This window comes from Protomyctophum bolini (assembly GCF_963924005.1).
Source record: "Protomyctophum bolini genome assembly, chromosome: 21".
NCBI classification, from domain to species: Eukaryota; Metazoa; Chordata; class Actinopteri; order Myctophiformes; family Myctophidae; genus Protomyctophum; species Protomyctophum bolini.
In genome coordinates, this window is record NC_137882.1 from 35730582 (window position 1) to 35745704 (window position 15123).

Genomic DNA, 15123 nt, shown 5'->3' on the forward strand with positions numbered 1-15123 from the left:
ATGAACTTTATTTATCGGCCTGAATATTTTACTGTACAAATGCCCTATTTTTCATAGTGATTGACAACAGATTGCACATTAATCGAAGCATGTCCCTGATGGTCTAGTGGCTAGGATTCGGTGCTTTCACCGCCGCGGCCCGGGTTCGATTCCCGGTCAAGGAAAAACAGTTGTAGTGGAACCTGGGGTGTGCTCAGATAGTCCAACTCTGAGTAAGAGTCCAGTCTGCATTTGAATAAAAGATATCATCTGAGCTACAGTATTGTATTCTACACATTTGAGAACCTTGTAATGATGAACTTTATTTATCGGCCTGAATATTTTACTGTACAAATGCCCTATTTTTCATAGTGATTGACAACAGATTGCACATTACTCAAAGCATGTCCCTGATGGTCTAGTGGCTAGGATTCGGCGCTTTCACCGCCGCGGCCAGGGTTCGATTCCTGGTCAGGGAAAAACAGTTGTAGTGGAACCTGGGGTGTGCTCAGATAGTCCAACTCTGAGTAAGAGTCCAGTCTGCATTTGAATAAAAGATATCATCTGAGCTACAGTATTGTATTCTACACATTTCATAAACTTGGAATGATGAACTTTGTTTATCGATCTGAATATTTTACTGTACAAATGCCCTATTTTTCATAGTGATTGACAACAGATTGCACAATAGACAAAGTATGTCCCTGATGGTCTAGTGGCTAGGATTCGGCGCTCTCACCGCCACGGCCCTGGTTCGATTCCCAGTCAGGGAAAAACAGTTGTAGTGGAACCTGGGGTGTGCTCAGATAGTCCAACTCTGAGTAAGAGTCCAGTCTGCATTTGAATAAAAGATATCATCTGAGCTACAGTATTCTATTCTACACATTTGAGAACCTTGTAATGATGAACTTTATTTATCGGCCTGAATATTTTACTGTACAAATGCCCTATTTTTCATAGTGATTGACAACAGATTGCACATTACTCAAAGCATGTCCCTGATGGTCTAGTGGCTAGGATTCGGCGCTTTCACCGCCGCGGCCCGGGTTCGATTCCCGGTCAGGGAAAAACAGTTGTAGTGGAACCTGGGGTGTGCTCAGATAGTCCAACTCTGAGTAAGAGTCCAGTCTGCATTTGAATAAAAGATATCATCTGAGCTACAGTATTGTATTCTACACATTTGATAAACTTGGAATGATGAACTTTGTTTATCGATCTGAATATTTTACTGTACAAATGACCTATTTTTCATAGTGATTGACAACAGATTGCACAATAGACAAAGTATGTCCTTGATTGTCTAGTGGCTAGGATTCGGCGCTCTCACCGCAGCGGCCAGGGTTCGATTCCCGGTCAGGGAAAAACAGTTGTAGTGGAACCTGGGGTCTGCTCAGATAGTCCAACTCTGAGTAATAGTCCAGTCTGCATTTGAATAAAAGATATCATCTGAGCTACAGTATTGTATTCTACACATTTGATAAACTTGGAATGATGAACTTTGTTTATCGATCTGAATATTTTACTGTACAAATGACCTATTTTTCATAGTGATTGACAACAGATTGCACAATAGACAAAGTATGTCCCTGATGGTCTAGTGGCTAGGATTCGGCGCTCTCACCGCCGCGGCCCGGGTTCGATTCCCGGTCAGGGAAAAACAGTTGTAGTGGAACCTGGGGTGTGCTCAGATAGTCCAACTCTGAGTAAGAGTCCAGTCTGCATTTGAATAAAATATATCATCTGAGCTACAGTATTGTATTCTACACATTTGAGAACCTTGTAATGATGAACTTTATTTATCGGCCTGAATATTTTACTGTACAAATGCCCTATTTTTCATAGTGATTGACAACAGATTGCACATTAATCGAAGCATGTCCCTGATGGTCTAGTGGCTAGGATTCGGTGCTTTCACCGCCGCGGCCCGGGTTCGATTCCCGGTCAAGGAAAAACAGTTGTAGTGGAACCTGGGGTGTGCTCAGATAGTCCAACTCTGAGTAAGAGTCCAGTCTGCATTTGAATAAAAGATATCATCTGAGCTACAGTATTGTATTCTACACATTTGAGAACCTTGTAATGATGAACTTTATTTATCGGCCTGAATATTTTACTGTACAAATGCCCTATTTTTCATAGTGATTGACAACAGATTGCACATTACTCAAAGCATGTCCCTGATGGTCTAGTGGCTAGGATTCGGCGCTTTCACCGCTGCGGCCAGGGTTCGATTCCTGGTCAGGGAAAAACAGTTGTAGTGGAACCTGGGGTGTGCTCAGATAGTCCAACTCTGAGTAAGAGTCCAGTCTGCATTTGAATAAAAGATATCATCTGAGCTACAGTATTGTATTCTACACATTTCATAAACTTGGAATGATGAACTTTGTTTATCGATCTGAATATTTTACTGTACAAATGCCCTATTTTTCATAGTGATTGACAACAGATTGCACAATAGACAAAGTATGTCCCTGATGGTCTAGTGGCTAGGATTCGGCGCTCTCACCGCCACGGCCCTGGTTCGATTCCCAGTCAGGGAAAAACAGTTGTAGTGGAACCTGGGGTGTGCTCAGATAGTCCAACTCTGAGTAAGAGTGCAGTCTGCATTTGAATAAAAGATATCATCTGAGCTACAGTATTGTATTCTACACATTTGAGAACCTTGTAATGATGAACTTTATTTATCGGCCTGAATATTTTACTGTACAAATGCCCTATTTTTCATAGTGATTGACAACAGATTGCACATTACTCAAAGCATGTCCCTGATGGTCTAGTGGCTAGGATTCGGCGCTTTCACCGCCGCGGCCCGGGTTCGATTCCCGGTCAGGGAAAAACAGTTGTAGTGGAACCTGGGGTGTGCTCAGATAGTCCAACTCTGAGTAAGAGTCCAGTCTGCATTTGAATAAAATATATCATCTGAGCTACAGTATTGTATTCTACACATTTGATAAACTTGGAATGATGAACTTTGTTTATCGATCTGAATATTTTACTGTACAAATGACCTATTTTTCATAGTGATTGACAACAGATTGCACAATAGACAAAGTATGTCCCTGATGGTCTAGTGGCTAGGATTCGGCGCTCTCACCGCCGCGGCCCGGGTTCGATTCCCGGTCAGGGAAAAACAGTTGTAGTGGAATCTGGGGTGTGCTCAGATAGTCCAACTCTGAGTAAGAGTCCAGTCTGCATTTGAATAAAATATATCATCTGAGCTACAGTATTGTATTCTACACATTTGAGAACCTTGTAATGATGAACTTTATTTATCGGCCTGAATATTTTACTGTACAAATGCCCTATTTTTCATAGTGATTGACAACAGATTGCACATTAATCAAAGCATGTCCCTGATGGTCTAGTGGCTAGGATTCGGCGCTTTCACCGCCGCGGCCCGGGTTCGATTCCCGGTCAGGGAAAAACAGTTCTAGTGGAACCTGGGGTGTGCTCAGATAGTCCAACTCTGAGTAAGAGTCCAGTCTGCATTTGAATAAAAGATATCATCTGAGCTACAGTATTGTATTCTACACATTTGATAAACTTGCAATGATGAACTTTGTTTATCGATCTCAATATTTTACTGTACAAATGACCTATTTTTCATAGTGATTGACAACAGATTGCACAATAGACAAAGTATGTCCTTGATTGTCTAGTGGCTAGGATTCGGCGCTCTCACCGCAGCGGCCCGGGTTCGATTCCCGGTCAGGGAAAAACAGTTGTAGTGGAACCTGGGGTCTGCTCAGATAGTCCAACTCTGAGTAATAGTCCAGTCTGCATTTGAATAAAATATATCATCTGAGCTACAGTATTGTATTCTACACATTTGATAAACTTGGAATGATGAACTTTGTTTATCGATCTGAATATTTTACTGTACAAATGACCTATTTTTCATAGTGATTGACAACAGATTGCACAATAGACAAAGTATATCCCTGATGGTCTAGTGGCTAGGATTCGGCGCTCTCACCGCCGCGGCCCGGGTTCGATTCCCGGTCAGGGAAAAACAGTTGTAGTGGAATCTGGGGTGTGCTCAGATAGTCCAACTCTGAGTAAGAGTCCAGTCTGCATTTGAATAAAATATATCATCTGAGCTACAGTATTGTATTCTACACATTTGAGAACCTTGTAATGATGAACTTTATTTATCGGCCTGAATATTTTACTGTACAAATGCCCTATTTTTCATAGTGATTGACAACAGATTGCACATTAATCAAAGCATGTCCCTGATGGTCTAGTGGCTAGGATTCGGCGCTTTCACCGCCGCGGCCCGGGTTCGATTCCCGGTCAGGGAAAAACAGTTCTAGTGGAACCTGGGGTGTGCTCAGATAGTTCAACTCTGAGTAAGAGTCCAGTCTGCATTTGAATAAAAGATATCATCTGAGCTACAGTATTGTATTCTACACATTTGATAAACTTGCAATGATGAACTTTGTTTATCGATCTCAATATTTTACTGTACAAATGACCTATTTTTCATAGTGATTGACAACAGATTGCACAATAGACAAAGTATGTCCTTGATTGTCTAGTGGCTAGGATTCGGCGCTCTCACCGCAGCGGCCCGGGTTCGATTCCCGGTCAGGGAAAAACAGTTGTAGTGGAACCTGGGGTCTGCTCAGATAGTCCAACTCTGAGTAATAGTCCAGTCTGCATTTGAATAAAATATATCATCTGAGCTACAGTATTGTATTCTACACATTTGATAAACTTGGAATGATGAACTTTGTTTATCGATCTGAATATTTTACTGTACAAATGACCTATTTTTCATAGTGATTGACAACAGATTGCACAATAGACAAAGTATGTCCCTGATGGTCTAGTGGCTAGGATTCGGCGCTCTCACCGCCGCGGCCCGGGTTCGATTCCCGGTCAGGGAAAAACAGTTGTAGTGGAATCTGGGGTGTGCTCAGATAGTCCAACTCTGAGTAAGAGTCCAGTCTGCATTTGAATAAAATATATCATCTGAGCTACAGTATTGTATTCTACACATTTGAGAACCTTGTAATGATGAACTTTATTTATCGGCCTGAATATTTTACTGTACAAATGCCCTATTTTTCATAGTGATTGACAACAGATTGCACATTAATCAAAGCATGTCCCTGATGGTCTAGTGGCTAGGATTCGGCGCTTTCACCGCCGCGGCCCCTGGTTCGATTCCCGGTCAGGGAAAAACAGTTGTAGTGGAACCTGGGGTGTGCTCAGATAGTCCAACTCTGAGTAAGAGTCCAGTCTGCATTTGAATAAAAGATATCATCTGAGCTACAGTATTGTATTCTACACATTTGATAAACTTGCAATGATGAACTTTGTTTATCGATCTGAATATTTTACTGTACAAATGACCTATTTTTCATAGTGATTGACAACAGATTGCACAATAGACAAAGTATGTCCTTGATTGTCTAGTGGCTAGGATTCGGCGCTCTCACCGCAGCGGCCCGGGTTCGATTCCCGGTCAGGGAAAAACAGTTGTAGTGGAACCTGGGGTCTGCTCAGATAGTCCAACTCTGAGTAATAGTCCAGTCTGCATTTGAATAAAAGATATCATCTGAGCTACAGTATTGTATTCTACACATTTGATAAACTTGGAATGATGAACTTTGTTTATCGATCTGAATATTTTACTGTACAAATGACCTATTTTTCATAGTGATTGACAACAGATTGCACAATAGACAAAGTATGTCCCTGATGGTCTAGTGGCTAGGATTCGGCGCTCTCACCGCCGCGGCCCGGGTTCGATTCCCGGTCAGGGAAAAACAGTTGTAGTGGAACCTGAGGTTTGTTCAGATAGTCCAACTCTGAGTAAGAGTCCAGTCTGCATTTCAATAAAAGATATCATCTGAGCTACAGTATTGTATTCTACACATTTGATAAACTTGGAATGATGAACTTTGTTTATCGATCTGAATATTTTACTGTACAAATGACCTATTTTTCATAGTGATTGACAACAGATTGCACAATAGACAAAGTATGTCCCTGATGGTCTAGTGGCTAGGATTCGGCGCTCTCACCGCCGCGGCCCGGGTTCGATTCCCGGTCAGGGAAAAACAGTTGTAGTGGAACCTGGGGTGTGCTCAGATAGTCCAACTCTGAGTAAGAGTCCAGTCTGCATTTGAAAAAAATATATCATCTGAGCTACAGTATTGTATTCTACACATTTGAGAACCTTGTAATGATGAACTTTATTTATCGGCCTGAATATTTTACTGTACAAATGCCCTATTTTTCATAGTGATTGACAACAGATTGCACATTACTCAAAGCATGTCCCTGATGGTCTAGTGGCTAGGATTCGGCGCTTTCACCGCCGCGGCCCGGGTTCGATTCCCGTTTAGGGAAAAACAGTTGTAGTGGAACCTGGGGTGTGCTCAGATAGTCCAACTCTGAGTAAGAGTCCAGTCTGCATTTGAATAAAAGATATCATCTGAGCTACAGTATTGTATTCTACACATTTGATAAACTTGGAATGATGAACTTTGTTTATCGATCTGAATATTTTACTGTACAAATGACCTATTTTTCATAGTGATTGACAACAGATTGCACAATAGACAAAGTATGTCCTTGATTGTCTAGTGGCTAGGATTCGGCGCTCTCACCGCAGCGGCCCGGGTTCGATTCCCGGTCAGGGAAAAACAGTTGTAGTGGAACCTGGGGTCTGCTCAGATAGTCCAACTCTGAGTAATAGTCCAGTCTGCATTTGAATAAAAGATATCATCTGAGCTACAGTATTGTATTCTACACATTTGAGAACCTTGTAATGATGAACTTTATTTATCGGCCTGAATATTTTACTGTACAAATGCCCTATTTTTCATAGTGATTGACAACAGATTGCACATTACTCAAAGCATGTCCCTGATGGTCTAGTGGCTAGGATTCGGCGCTTTCACCGCCGCGGCCCGGGTTCGATTCCCGGTCAGGGAAAAACAGTTGTAGTGGAACCTGGGGTGTGCTCAGATAGTCCAACTCTGAGTAAGAGTCCAGTCTGCATTTGAATAAAAGATATCATCTGAGCTACAGTATTGTATTCTACACATTTGATAAACTTGGAATGATGAACTTTGTTTATCGATCTGAATATTTTACTGTACAAATGACCTATTTTTCATAGTGATTGACAACAGATTGCACAATAGACAAAGTATGTCCTTGATTGTCTAGTGGCTAGGATTCGGCGCTCTCACCGCAGCGGCCCGGGTTCGATTCCCGGTCAGGGAAAAACAGTTGTAGTGGAACCTGGGGTCTGCTCAGATAGTCCAACTCTGAGTAATAGTCCAGTCTGCATTTGAATAAAAGATATCATCTGAGCTACAGTATTGTATTCTACACATTTGATAAACTTGGAATGATGAACTTTGTTTATCGATCTGAATATTTTACTGTACAAATGACCTATTTTTCATAGTGATTGACAACAGATTGCACAATAGACAAAGTATGTCCCTGATGGTCTAGTGGCTAGGATTCGGCGCTCTCACCGCCGCGGCCCGGGTTCGATTCCCGGTCAGGGAAAAACAGTTGTAGTGGAACCTGAGTTGTGCTCAGATAGTCCAACTCTGAGTAAGAGTCCAGTCTGCATTTGAATAAAAGATATCATCTGAGCTACATTATTGTATTCTACACATTTGATAAACTTGGAATGATGAACTTTGTTTATCGATCTCAATATTTTACTGTACAAATGATCTATTTTTCATAGTGATTGACAACAGATTGCACAATAGACAAAGTATGTCCTTGATTGTCTAGTGGCTAGGATTCGGCGCTCTCACCGCAGCGGCCCGGGTTCGATTCCCGGTCAGGGAAAAACAGTTGTAGTGGAACCTGGGGTCTGCTCAGATAGTCCAACTCTGAGTAATAGTCCAGTCTGCATTTGAATAAAATATATCATCTGAGCTACAGTATTGTATTCTACACATTTGATAAACTTGGAATGATGAACTTTGTTTATCGATCTGAATATTTTACTGTACAAATGACCTATTTTTCATAGTGATTGACAACAGATTGCACAATAGACAAAGTATGTCCCTGATGGTCTAGTGGCTAGGATTCGGCGCTCTCACCGCCGCGGCCCGGGTTCGATTCCCGGTCAGGGAAAAACAGTTGTAGTGGAATCTGGGGTGTGCTCAGATAGTCCAACTCTGAGTAAGAGTCCAGTCTGCATTTGAATAAAATATATCATCTGAGCTACAGTATTGTATTCTACACATTTGAGAACCTTGTAATGATGAACTTTATTTATCGGCCTGAATATTTTACTGTACAAATGCCCTATTTTTCATAGTGATTGACAACAGATTGCACATTAATCAAAGCATGTCCCTCCCTGATGGTCTAGTGGCTAGGATTCGGCGCTTTCACCGCCGCGGCCCGGGTTCGATTCCCGGTCAGGGAAAAACAGTTCTAGTGGAACCTGGGGTGTGCTCAGATAGTCCAACTCTGAGTAAGAGTCCAGTCTGCATTTGAATAAAAGATATCATCTGAGCTACAGTATTGTATTCTACACATTTGATAAACTTGCAATGATGAACTTTGTTTATCGATCTGAATATTCTACTGTACAAATGACCTATTTTTCATAGTGATTGACAACAGATTGCACAATAGACAAAGTATCTCCTTGATTGTCTAGTGGCTAGGATTCGGCGCTCTCACCGCAGCGGCCCGGGTTCGATTCCCGGTCAGGGAAAAACAGTTGTAGTGGAACCTGGGGTCTGCTCAGATAGTCCAACTCTGAGTAATAGTCCAGTCTGCATTTGAATAAAAGATATCATCTGAGCTACAGTATTGTATTCTACACATTTGATAAACTTGGAATGATGAACTTTGTTTATCGATCTGAATATTTTACTGTACAAATGACCTTTTTTTCATAGTGATTGACAACAGATTGCACAATAGACAAAGTATGTCCCTGATGGTCTAGTGGCTAGGATTCGGCGCTCTCACAGCCGCGGCCCGGGTTCGATTCCCGGTCAGGGAAAAACAGTTGTAGTGGAACCTGAGGTTTGTTCAGATAGTCCAACTCTGAGTAAGAGTCCAGTCTGCATTTCAATAAAAGATATCATCTGAGCTACAGTATTGTATTCTACACATTTGATAAACTTGGAATGATGAACTTTGTTTATCGATCTGAATATTTTACTGTACAAATGACCTATTTTTCATAGTGATTGACAACAGATTGCACAATAGACAAAGTATGTCCCTGATGGTCTAGTGGCTAGGATTCGGCGCTCTCACCGCCGCGGCCCGGGTTCGATTCCCGGTCAGGGAAAAACAGTTGTAGTGGAACCTGGGGTGTGCTCAGATAGTCCAACTCTGAGTAAGAGTCCAGTCTGCATTTGAAAAAAATATATCATCTGAGCTACAGTATTGTATTCTACACATTTGAGAACCTTGTAATGATGAACTTTATTTATCGGCCTGAATATTTTACTGTACAAATGCCCTATTTTTCATAGTGATTGACAACAGATTGCACATTACTCAAAGCATGTCCCTGATGGTCTAGTGGCTAGGATTCGGCGCTTTCACCGCCGCGGCCCGGGTTCGATTCCCGGTCAGGGAAAAACAGTTGTAGTGGAACCTGGGGTGTGCTCAGATAGTCCAACTCTGAGTAAGAGTCCAGTCTGCATTTGAATAAAAGATATCATCTGAGCTACAGTATTGTATTCTACACATTTGAGAACCTTGTAATGATGAACTTTATTTATCGGCCTGAATATTTTACTGTACAAATGCCCTATTTTTCATAGTGATTGACAACAGATTGCACATTACTCAAAGCATGTCCCTGATGGTCTAGTGGCTAGGATTCGGCGCTTTCACCGCCGCGGCCAGGGTTCGATTCCTGGTCAGGGAAAAACAGTTGTAGTGGAACCTGGGGTGTGCTCAGATAGTCCAACTCTGAGTAAGAGTCCAGTCTGCATTTGAATAAAAGATATCATCTGATTGATTGATTGATTGAAATCTTTATTAACAGTTTGCAGAATTACAGTACATTTCAAGCACAAACTCAATACAAAGACTGTTAACTGTGAGTGGACGACCCAATTAAGCCTTACACTTGTTTACAACAGGGTCCACATTGTTCAATTCATCAAAACATTTAGAGACAAACAAATAGACACTTCTATGTAGTTAAAGAACAGAACAGGAATTCATCATATAGGAAGCGAAAAGGGAAAAAAAGTATATATACAGTGAGGGGAACAGGGGGATAAAAGAAAAGAAAACGAAAGACAGAGTGTAGGGCGCCTGCACACAACACCATGCGTTGATGCCATGTGTGCATATGTGCAGGCACCCAACACCACGTCCATACAAAAACATAGTACAATCCATAGTACAAAGACAGAGTGTAGGGCGCCTGCACACAACACCATGCGTTGATGCCATGTGTGCATATGTGCAGGCACCCAACACCACGTCCATACAAAAACATAGTACAATCCAGATACAAATTCAGCTTTTACAGAGGCCAGTTTCGAATTGCAGCCATCCGTAGGTGCCCTTTGAGAGCAGTTTTGAAGGAGCCAAGGGATTCACATGTCTTAATGACTGTTGGTAGGGCGTTCCACATTTTGGTCGCATAGGAGCGAAAAGAATTTAGTCCCTTGTTTGTGCCGAATCTGGGTTGTACATGGTTTGTTGCACTCCCTCTGGTGTTGTGGGTGTGGACTTCGTTTACATTAAGGAAGTATTTAGACAGGTACATGGGTATCTTGGTGGTGTATCTAATCTTGTGGACCAGACCCATTGCAAGATGCTGTACTCTGTCGTCGACCCTAAGCCATCCCAGCCTGTCAAAGTGGGCAGGGGTGAGGTGGGTTCGGGGGGTGAGGCCAAGTAGGAGCCTGACCAGTTTGTTTTGGGAGGTCTGGAGCCTTGTTTTAAGGGCCTTTGAGGTGCTGTGGTACCAGGAGGTGGATGCATAGTCAAAGAAACCTTGTACAAGGGCTCCTGTTAAGGTCTTCAAGGTGTTTTTGTCGACCAGTGAGGAGATCCTGTAGAGGAATCTTGTTCTTTGATTGACTTTTTTGATTACGTTGGTGGCCATCTTATCACCGGAAAGATTGGCCTCCAGGATGGAACCTAGGTAGGTAATTTGATCCTTCCGTGTGATAATATCATCACCAACTCTAACCAAGAAGCCATCTGCCTTTTTGAGATTACTATTTGATCCGAAGAGAATGGGTTCAGTTTTTCCCAGGTGTAAGGATAGTTTGTTATCAGCGAGCCAGGTGCAGATTCTACCGAGTTCAGAGCTGAGGGTCTTTTCAACCTGCAGTTTGTTCCTGTCCGAGACCAGCAGTGCTGAGTCGTCTGCGAACAGGAACAAGTTGCAGTCACAAGCTGAAGTCATGTCGTTTACATATATTAGGAACAGTAAAGGCCCTAGTATGCTTCCTTGTGGGACGCCACAGCTCACTGGGAGGGGGGGGGACAGTGTTCCGTTCACTTCCACCATCTGTTCTCTCCCCTCCAGGTAGGATTGCATCCAGCTCACTGATGTGCTATCAAAACCAATAGCTTTAAGCTTGTTAACCAGTATGGAGTGGTTCACGGTGTCAAAAGCCTTTTGGAGGTCCAGCATGACCATGCCGCAGTATTTTCCAGCATCCACCTCGTGTTTGATGTGGTCGCTCAAATAGAGAAGGCATGTGTCAGTGGAGTGGGATGTTCTGAAACCAGATTGGAACTCGTACAACAATTTATTAGTGGCAAGATACTTTTCAACCTGTTCATAGACTATTTTTTCCATCACTTTCGAGATGGAGCTTAGAATAGAAATAGGGCGGTAGTTGCCGGGTTCTAATTTGCTCCCTTTTTTATACAGGGGGGTTACTTTGGCCAGTTTAAAATCTCTGGGGACCTGTCCTTGTTTGATGGAGAGGTTAACTATGTGGGTGATGACTGGAGCTATGGAAATGGCTGAGTCTCTGAGAAATTTGGAGGGAATATTGTCATGGCCAGTGGCCTTGTGGGGTTGGAGGGCACTCAGTTTCTTAAGTACCTCCTCAGTTGTTACCATTGTCATTTTAAAATCATCTTTACAAACACCTAGGTTTTTGTAGAAGCCTTTGATGTGCTCTACACCAAAACGCCCAGAGTGGGAGGGCAGTTTGTTAACCAGCATTGTTGCAATGTTTGTAAAGAAGATGTTCAAGTGATTGGCTACATCAACCTTGTCAGTGATGAGGGTGTTATTTGATTTGATGTTTATGTTAGTAAACCTGGTTTTAAGTTTCTGACCACAGCCTAGTTGGTTGTTTAGTAGCTTCCAGAGCTCCCGAGGATTGTTTTTGATTTCCTCGGCTTTATCATTGATAAAGTTACTTTTGGCTGATTTGGTCATGGCAATTACACCGTTTCTTAGCTTGTTACATTGGGTTTTAAGGATGCACAGTTTGGTTTGGAGATCACTGTCGAAGCGCTTAGCTAGCTTGGACTTGCATTTAAGAAGTTCAGAGCATTTGTTGTCTCTGGCTTTCATTGCAGTCAGTATGTCCGAATTCATCCATGGCTCCGAGCGGGTTTTGACCCTGATGGTTCTCAGAGGAGCCATGTTGTTTAGTACTGTTGTAAATTTGGTTTTAAAGCCAAGCCATGCTTCTTCGACTAGTGAGCTCCTGAGCACATCGGACCAATCCAGTCTCTCCAGTTCTAGGTTAAAGGCCTCACTAGAGTAGGTTTTGAGGTCCCTAGATATGACTGTTTTGTGACAGTCAAATTTTAGTTTCTGTATTTTGCGGGTACAGAAAATCATAAAATGATCACTGAGCCCACATACAATAACCCCTTTCTTGGAGATTCTGGATTTGTCCGAGGTCAGAATGAGATCAATGACAGTTTGAGTAGAATCACACACTCTTGTGGGTTGGGTAATTAGCTGGCTGAAACCATGCAGATCACAGAGCCGACTAAACGATTTAAACACAGGCACTTCCTTACGATGCATGTCCGTATTCCAGTCGCCAATCAGGATTTTCTCTACAGATTCCTCCCCAGCTAAGCACCCCTCAAGAATATCATAGAACCCGTGCTGATCAGGCGGTCTATAGACGGTGCCAACTAGTACTGATTTAGCATTTTTGAAAATTAATTCAACCCACACAGTTTCAATTTCATCATGCTGTAATTCAGTACGAGTAACATATTCAGTGTCTTTGTGAATATACATGCACACGCCACCACCATGCCTGTTTCTGTCGTTCCTAATGACAGTATAGTTTTCTATTTCTATCTCTGGGTCCTTAGTGGACTCGTCAAGCTTAGTTTCAGAAAAACACAGGATGTTTGCCTTACCGTTTTGAAATAGATGTCTGATCTCTGCCAGTTTGCGACTGAGCTACAGTATTGTATTCTACACATTTCATAAACTTGGAATGATGAACTTTGTTTATCGATCTGAATATTTTACTGTACAAATGCCCTATTTTTCATAGTGATTGACAACAGATTGCACAATAGACAAAGTATGTCCCTGATGGTCTAGTGGCTAGGATTCGGCGCTCTCACCGCCACGGCCCTGGTTCGATTCCCAGTCAGGGAAAAACAGTTGTAGTGGAACCTGGGGTGTGCTCAGATAGTCCAACTCTGAGTAAGAGTCCAGTCTGCATTTGAATAAAAGATATCATCTGAGCTACAGTATTGTATTCTACACATTTGAGAACCTTGTAATGATGAACTTTATTTATCGGCCTGAATATTTTACTGTACAAATGCCCTATTTTTCATAGTGATTGACAACAGATTGCACATTACTCAAAGCATGTCCCTGATGGTCTAGTGGCTAGGATTCGGCGCTTTCACCGCCGCGGCCCGGGTTCGATTCCCGTTCAGGGAAAAACAGTTGTAGTGGAACCTGGGGTGTGCTCAGATAGTCCAACTCTGAGTAAGAGTCCAGTCTGCATTTGAATAAAAGATATCATCTGAGCTACAGTATTGTATTCTACACATTTGATAAACTTGGAATGATGAACTTTGTTTATCGATCTGAATATTTTACTGTACAAATGACCTATTTTTCATAGTGATTGACAACAGATTGCACAATAGACAAAGTATGTCCTTGATTGTCTAGTGGCTAGGATTCGGCGCTCTCACCGCAGCGGCCCGGGTTCGATTCCCGGTCAGGGAAAAACAGTTGTAGTGGAACCTGGGGTCTGCTCAGATAGTCCAACTCTGAGTAATAGTCCAGTCTGCATTTGAATAAAAGATATCATCTGAGCTACAGTATTGTATTCTACACATTTGATAAACTTGGAATGATGAACTTTGTTTATCGATCTGAATATTTTACTGTACAAATGACCTATTTTTCATAGTGATTGACAACAGATTGCACAATAGACAAAGTATGTCCCTGATGGTCTAGTGGCTAGGATTCGGCGCTCTCACCGCCGCGGCCCGGATTCGATTCCCGGTCAGGGAAAAACAGTTGTAGTGGAACCTGAGGTGTGCTCAGATAGTCCAACTCTGAGTAAGAGTCCAGTCTGCATTTGAATAAAAGATATCATCTGAGCTACATTATTGTATTCTACACATTTGATAAACTTGGAATGATGAACTTTGTTTATCGATCTGAATATTTTACTGTACAAATGACCTATTTTTCATAGTGATTGACAACAGATTGCACAATAGACAAAGTATGTCCTTGATTGTCTAGTGGCTAGGATTCGGCGCTCTCACCGCAGCGGCCCGGGTTCGATTCCCGGTCAGGGAAAAACAGTTGTAGTGGAACCTGGGGTCTGCTCAGATAGTCCAACTCTGAGTAATAGTCCAGTCTGCATTTGAATAAAATATATCATCTGAGCTACAGTATTGTATTCTACACATTTGATAAACTTGGAATGATGAACTTTGTTTATCGATCTGAATATTTTACTGTACAAATGACCTATTTTTCATAGTGATTGACAACAGATTGCACAATAGACAAAGTATATCCCTGATGGTCTAGTGGCTAGGATTCGGCGCTCTCACCGCCGCGGCCCGGGTTCGATTCCCGGTCAGGGAAAAACAGTTGTAGTGGAATCTGGGGTGTGCTCAGATAGTCCAACTCTGAGTAAGAGTCCAGTCTGCATTTGAATAAAATATATCATCTGA